At 39.6% G+C, this 6,423-nt stretch overlaps 1 non-coding gene across 1 annotated transcript; it reads left to right on the top strand.

Annotated features, from left to right (window-relative positions):
* The first annotated feature begins 1,844 nt into the window (after positions 1-1,844).
* Positions 1,845-1,916, top strand: TRNAA-AGC. Its single transcript has one exon. It is a non-coding gene; the product is annotated as a tRNA-Ala (tRNA).
* Positions 1,917-6,423: the final 4,507 nt, after the last annotated feature.

Here is a 6,423-nt window from a genome sequence, read left to right as displayed (position 1 = left end):
GAATAATTTAAGTAGCATGATGATTTTTTTGATATTTGACATTTTGGTAGAATTTCTTTATGAAAGTATTTGAACTTGGTGCCCTTTTATTGAGTATGCCTGTTAAACTATTTTTCTTAACTTGTCTGTTTAGACTTTCTGTCTCTACAAGGCTTAATTTGAGTATGCTACATTTATCTACAAAATCCACCAAGTTTGCCAGTTATTTGCTAGTTGTGTTATATTATCTCCGATGATTTCAAAAAAGGTCTTCTGTGTTGATGATTATTTCCTTCAGTTAGTTCTAATTTTGTGTATTTGCACTTATTTTCTTTGTTGGCTAGAGGTTTGTCTATTTTGTTGACTTTCAAATAGCCAACGTTTTTGTATCTTTATTAGTTCTACTTTGTTTCTAACTCATTCTCTGAATTTGTCCTTATAACCCTTTCTTCCTCATGCTTTTATTTTATTTTGTTTTCATTTAATAGCATCTTGAGCTGTGTTTGATTCATTTGTTGTTTTTCGTTGTTATCGATATAGGTATGTGAGGGAATAAATTTCCTTCTGATAAATTCTTTAGCTCTATCTCACAGATTCTACGTCACATTTGCACTTTTGTCCTTTTCAAAAAATTGTGTAATTAAAATTTGTATTTCCTTCTTGACTCGAGTTGTATTATAGCATGCTTTAACATTTTCAGGTAGAAGGGACTTTTATTTTTTATTTTATCAATTTCTAGTTTTATTGCGTGATGGTCAGAGAATGGTCAGAGAATGATGTTTGTGTGATCAACATGCTTTGGAACTTACGGAGGTTTTCTTCTGTGGTCCATTTTCATGTATGTTTCACAGGTACCACAAAAGAATGTGGTGCGGAGACAAGTATACTGGACCCAAACTCTCTCACCACACTCTTCCCCGTTCCTTGATTATTTCCGATAGTGCCCCTGAATCCACATTTTTATGAAAAAACCCACTTTATTCTTCTTGTATGCGACCCTTTGCAAACTTTTTTATTTTTTATAAAGTATTCAAGTGTGATTGACGTCCCTTTAATCTCAGTTGGGCTGATAATAGGATTGGATAATTCTATTATTCATCACATCCGCTTATCTTGTCTTTCTGCCGGTGTAAGCTAGTCTCCAGATATTGGCTGAGATCCTGTGGGTTCGTTGGGCTGGGAGGCAGAAGACCAGAGCTCAGAGGATGAGTTTAGTGAGCCAGACCCGGCACATGGAGGGCTTGATGTATCGTTCATGCTCGTGTTGAATGTATACTGCCCTCGTATCTTTTTCTGCCGAATCGGGACTGGACCAGGAGCAGATTCTGCCCGAAAGGGGGCGCGATCTGGCGCGTGCTCCTCTTCCTAGCGCCCAAGTCCGCGCCTCGCTGGGCTCAGCACCCCGGCCGCCGGCGGGACGGACGCTAGGGTCCAAAGCAGTGGCTGCACCGACACGTACCTGTCTGCTTTTGTCCACCTGTCTTCCCTCGCCACCTGCATCTAATATGGTCTCTAAATGCCTCGCTTTGTACTTTGTGACTTTCTCGTAGCCCTTTAAAGCAGCGGAGAAAGAAAGGAGACAGTCAAGACTCGGGAGAAAATGTTTCATCCCTGGTTCTTCTAGTGGTGGCCAGGAAGTGACTCCGGACTGACGAGCAGAAAAATCCCAGGACCATCAATAGAGGTCTTTGGTGTAGAATGCGGTTTGCTCAGCTGTCAGCAAACAGGGACACAAAACCTAAATTTAAGATATAAGAAATAACTAAATAAAGTAGACTTTGGCTTGTTACAACTAATTGCTCTGAAACGTAGCAAAATGGTCAGATTCTGTCTTGAATATATTCTCGAGAGACCGATTTCAGTAAGGGGGTGTAGCTCAGTGGTAGAGCGCGTGCTTAGCATGCACGAGGCCCCGGGTTCAATCCCCGGCACCTCCAGTTATTTTTGTGTTTAAATTCTTTTCCATTGCTTTACTTTCTTTTCCTTGTTAAACAGAAAGCAAACCTATTTCACAAAGGTTTCGCCATTAATGTTAGTGCTGTTCCATTTCTACTCCTCGGCCTTGACACGACTCACCGGGGGCTGCCCCAGCAAAAGGTGGAAAAGATGGAGCTGGAAGACAAAGACGGCTCCTGATTCCAAAACTTCAATGGCCTCGCCAAATTGACGAGCTCATTAACCTTCGGGGTATTATTACTTTGCAGTATTATTACTTAAAAAGTAGGAAATAAAAGATAAATGTAGAAATATTTAATAAAAGAAAAACGTAAGCTCTCAGACAATTTCCTTTCTTTTCTGGTCCTTGTTTAGCCATAATCCATTGCAGGCTGAGCACTGAGAAACGCAGAGCCTTCCAAACTGGGAAATTGAGAAAGTTATTTTCATCAGGGAATGTAGAGGCGTCACACTTCTGCCGAAATAGCTCCATTGGGAAGCATGCTCTGCTGAAGATCTCAAAGTTCACGCATTGATTTCCAGTTTTATTCTGTCTTTACTCTTGCCGGATAATTTGACTTCCCTTAGATGACGTTACAGAAGTAATTTTACCTAAGACAGGGGCGCCCTCTATCGTAAAGATATTTTTCAGACTCTTGGTCCACACAAGAGTTGGTGGCACCGGAGAGCTTGTTAGAAGAGCGAAATCTCAGCTTCACCTCAGACGTATTGAACCAGAAGCAGCAGTTTAACAGGATCCACAAGAGATTCTTTTGCATATTTAAGAAGCATTATGACGTGCTTTGACGTGGAGTAAGGGTGTATGGTATAAATACACGGCTGTATTTTTTTCCCCAATTTTCTATTCTAACACAGAAAACATAATTGCAAAAAAATTCATTTCTATTGCTGAATCATTTTTGTGTTCTTATCATTGACTCTGTTCCTTCTCTCTCTGGTAATATTGTGTTTATTAATATTTTTTGAATCACTATTCATGATTGAATATGATGTGAAGTTTTCTTTTTCTTTCTTTTTTTTTTTTTTTTTTGAGACAGAGTCTCGCTCTGTCGTCCAGGTTCGAGTGCCTTGGCGCGCTCTCGGCTCACTGCAACCTCCGCCTCCCCGGTTCAAGCGATTCTCCTGCCTCAGCATCCCAAGTAACTGGGACAACAGGCGCGCGCCACCGCGCCCGGCTAATTTTTTATATTTTTAGTAGGGACGGGGTTTCACCATATTGGCCAGATTGGTCTCGAACTCCTGACCTCATGAGCTGCTTGTCTCGCAAAGTGCTGGGATTACAGGCATGAGCCATCACGCCCGGCCTTCATTTTCTTTTTAATAAAAGTTTCTCAAGTTTTGCAATAAAGGCTGTGCTAACTTTTAATGTAAACTGGGAAGTTTGTATCTTTGCTCTGAAACATTTTAAATAGGATAAGACCTTGTAATCATTCCAGAATACACAGCCCTCTCCTCATCAACTACCACCAAATCTTCAGGAACTTTTGTATTAACTGCATTTTGTATCCTAAGCCCTGTGATAGATTTTAAAGATCCCAAACCCTTGCTAATCCTAATGAACGTGTGAGCTGAAGGATATTGCAAGAATTGGGAAATCCTTGGTTTCCGATATACTGTTAGGCCACCTCTCTCCCTGTGAAGTGATTAGGAAATTTTCAGTGGAGAAAATAAGTTCCAAAAGTCATTCTTTCTCAGATTAAGATGTCTTGGGTTTCAGTTTACTTCTTTAAAGAAAGATTCGGAGCTAGTACTGAGGAGCCACACTTTCTTGATGTGGGAAATAGATAATTTTCTGTTCTGTTGACGTTTTTTCTCTCTCTTCTCTCGTTTTGAAAGTACAGTTCCACAATGTCTCTTTGCCACTTATACCCACTGTGGAAGGAGAAAATTAGTCACAGGCTTCAATCATGGGAATTAATTTGCAAAGGAATATAGTAAAAGTGTGAGGAAGAATATCATGAATTATTACCATTGCTTTATGCTAGGGCTCAGGCCCACATGGAAATATTTTTTTCTGCTCACCACAATAGACTTTAAGGAAGTCCACCTCTGTAATTTAAGGTAGAAATGGATAGGATGCAAAAATCAAGAGTTTAATATAAGTAAGCTATAGGAAATACAGGATGGAGATTTCAAAAACATCTTGGGACAACGAAAACAAATGACATATGACAGACAGAAATACTTCTTTGAGAGCAAACAGTGCCTATCTTTGGCCTGGGACAATAGTGAATCATTTTAAGGTACATTATAGATGAATTTTGGAAATTCAACTATATTTTATTTTGGGGTTGTACACTTCAATGAGATCATATTTAAAGAATTTTTTCTCCAGGGAGAAATTAAGAACCTCTTTCAAAAATCAGCTGGGCATGGTGGCGGCCACCTGTAATCACTGCTACTTAGGAGGCTGAGGCAGGAGAATTGCTTGAACCTGGGAGGCAGAGGTTGCAGTGAGCCAAGATTGTGCCACTACACTCCAACCTGGGTGACAGAATGAGACTCCATCTCAAAAAATAAATAAATAAATAAGGACTTCTGAGAGGAATGAGGATGTGGCCATGTGTGAGACCCTGGGTGAATGTGTGGGAAGCAGCAGGTGGGCAGGACCATTGGTTGCACAGTGACATGGAAGCAGACACTATTCATTAGGCCATGTAGTCAATCTGACTCAAAAGGTAGAGTTTTATTCTTTTCAAAGACATATTTAATTAAAGAAAAAAATATTATTTAACCCTTTACTGTCTAGTTCAGGAATTTTTTTTAATATTCAATTAAGTTGGGAGACTTACAACAGTGTAATCAAACCTCCTTCTCCCTGTCAACAAATCAAGATGTAAATACCAAAGAATATAGAGTGTGAATTCAATTTCTAGATTATCATATAAAAGTTCCTTACGTAAAAACTATTACTCCACCTTTTTGATCTGTCAACTTTAGGAAAACAATACTCAACCCGTTACAATCTTCTCTCTGGTTCTAGATGCACTAGAGATGTCTTTCCCATGTCTGCAGGCTCCCCGAACAGAGTAATTAGGTATGAATGAGTTCTATCTCCCGAGATAAATGGTTGGTTCCTCAGAAAAATCTCATACATTTAGAACTCATCCTATGTCTCCCCATGCATAGATATTTCTGAATGCTTACAGAAACTTAATAAACAATTCTCACAGTGTTCTCTGTACCTTGGGGCAAACAGAGTCAAAAAAAAAAAAAAAAAAAAAAAACCCAGAAAGAAAGAAACACCTCCTTGTGAGGAACTTCGGGTAATCTAACTAGTATCTTGGTTTCTTCAGGTGCAAGTCAGAGAATAATCACATGATGACTCTGGAAACTTTCACATCATCAAACAGCCTAGATAATTTTCCTCACATCCTCCTAGCACTTTCACGTACATACACACACACACACACACACACACACACACACACACACCCCACAGAGCTTGTAGAGTTTTTTGAGTGACACGTCTCTAATACTCAATTTCAGTGAAACCTGCCATTTATGTTTCCTCTTACCTATTCCACTATCCCCATGAGCCAACTGAGAGAAATTCTGCCAAACCATAAGGTGTTCTCAACTTCGAAAGGGGCTCAGTGATATACTTACCAATATAGGTAAAGTCATACACATGGAGGATGAGAATGAAGACGAATGAGAAAATATAATCCTACTGGGAAACTGGCAGGAAATGAGACTTTCTGGGTCTTTTGCGAAAGTTTCAAGGCTATGGTGATAACCAGTGTGAATTCCAGGGCTGAAGATCATCTAGGAAGAAGTTCATTTTTTTGCTTTTCACAACTATCAGTAAATAAATTCTTGATCTTCATATCTCAAAGGACACTTTGAGTTCTCATTGTACTCACACTTTATTGGTGCCTTCTACTCACTCCCACCTCCACGTGTTCAGGTCAGAGCACTGGGCTGAGTTCACTGTGTTTCATCAATGGGCAGGATCCTAAGGAAGAATATGGTAAGTTCAACACGTTCCCAAACAAACTCACCTCCTCCTCCTAATATCTTGTTCATTCCTTCAAAGAACAATAAGCCTCTCTATTCTGCTTTTTTTCCTCCTGTTTGTGGAGGCTTTCTTTTACGGATTCCCCACTTTCTGGCTTGCTCTGTAGATCCAATAAGTCTTCGAATCCTGTGTCTAGCTACCTATGAACGTGCTTTCAAAATTTCAAAGTTTTTCTCCATCCTTGAATCTACTATTTATTTCATGTCTTGAACATTATTCTGGACTACTCCATGAACCTCCTCAGTTGCCTTCATGCTGTAATACAGTCAAGAACCCCTTGGCAATGAATAACAAGTTGCATGTGGTTTTATTCTCACCTGGGGTTTTCTCATCCAAGTTTTGCTCTTACCATTCCTGAGGAGCAAACGGCAATAGCAGAAGTGTTTTATTTAGGAAAAAGCTGGTCAGTTTTCTAATGCAACTTTCCAGTATTTTGTGTTCCATTTCAAACTTTATTTGCCAAAATT

The sequence above is a fragment of the Rhinopithecus roxellana genome, chromosome 4 (assembly GCF_007565055.1).
Source record: "Rhinopithecus roxellana isolate Shanxi Qingling chromosome 4, ASM756505v1, whole genome shotgun sequence".
Taxonomy (NCBI): Eukaryota; Metazoa; Chordata; class Mammalia; order Primates; family Cercopithecidae; genus Rhinopithecus; species Rhinopithecus roxellana.
This window is presented reverse-complemented; position numbering and strand designations above follow the sequence as displayed.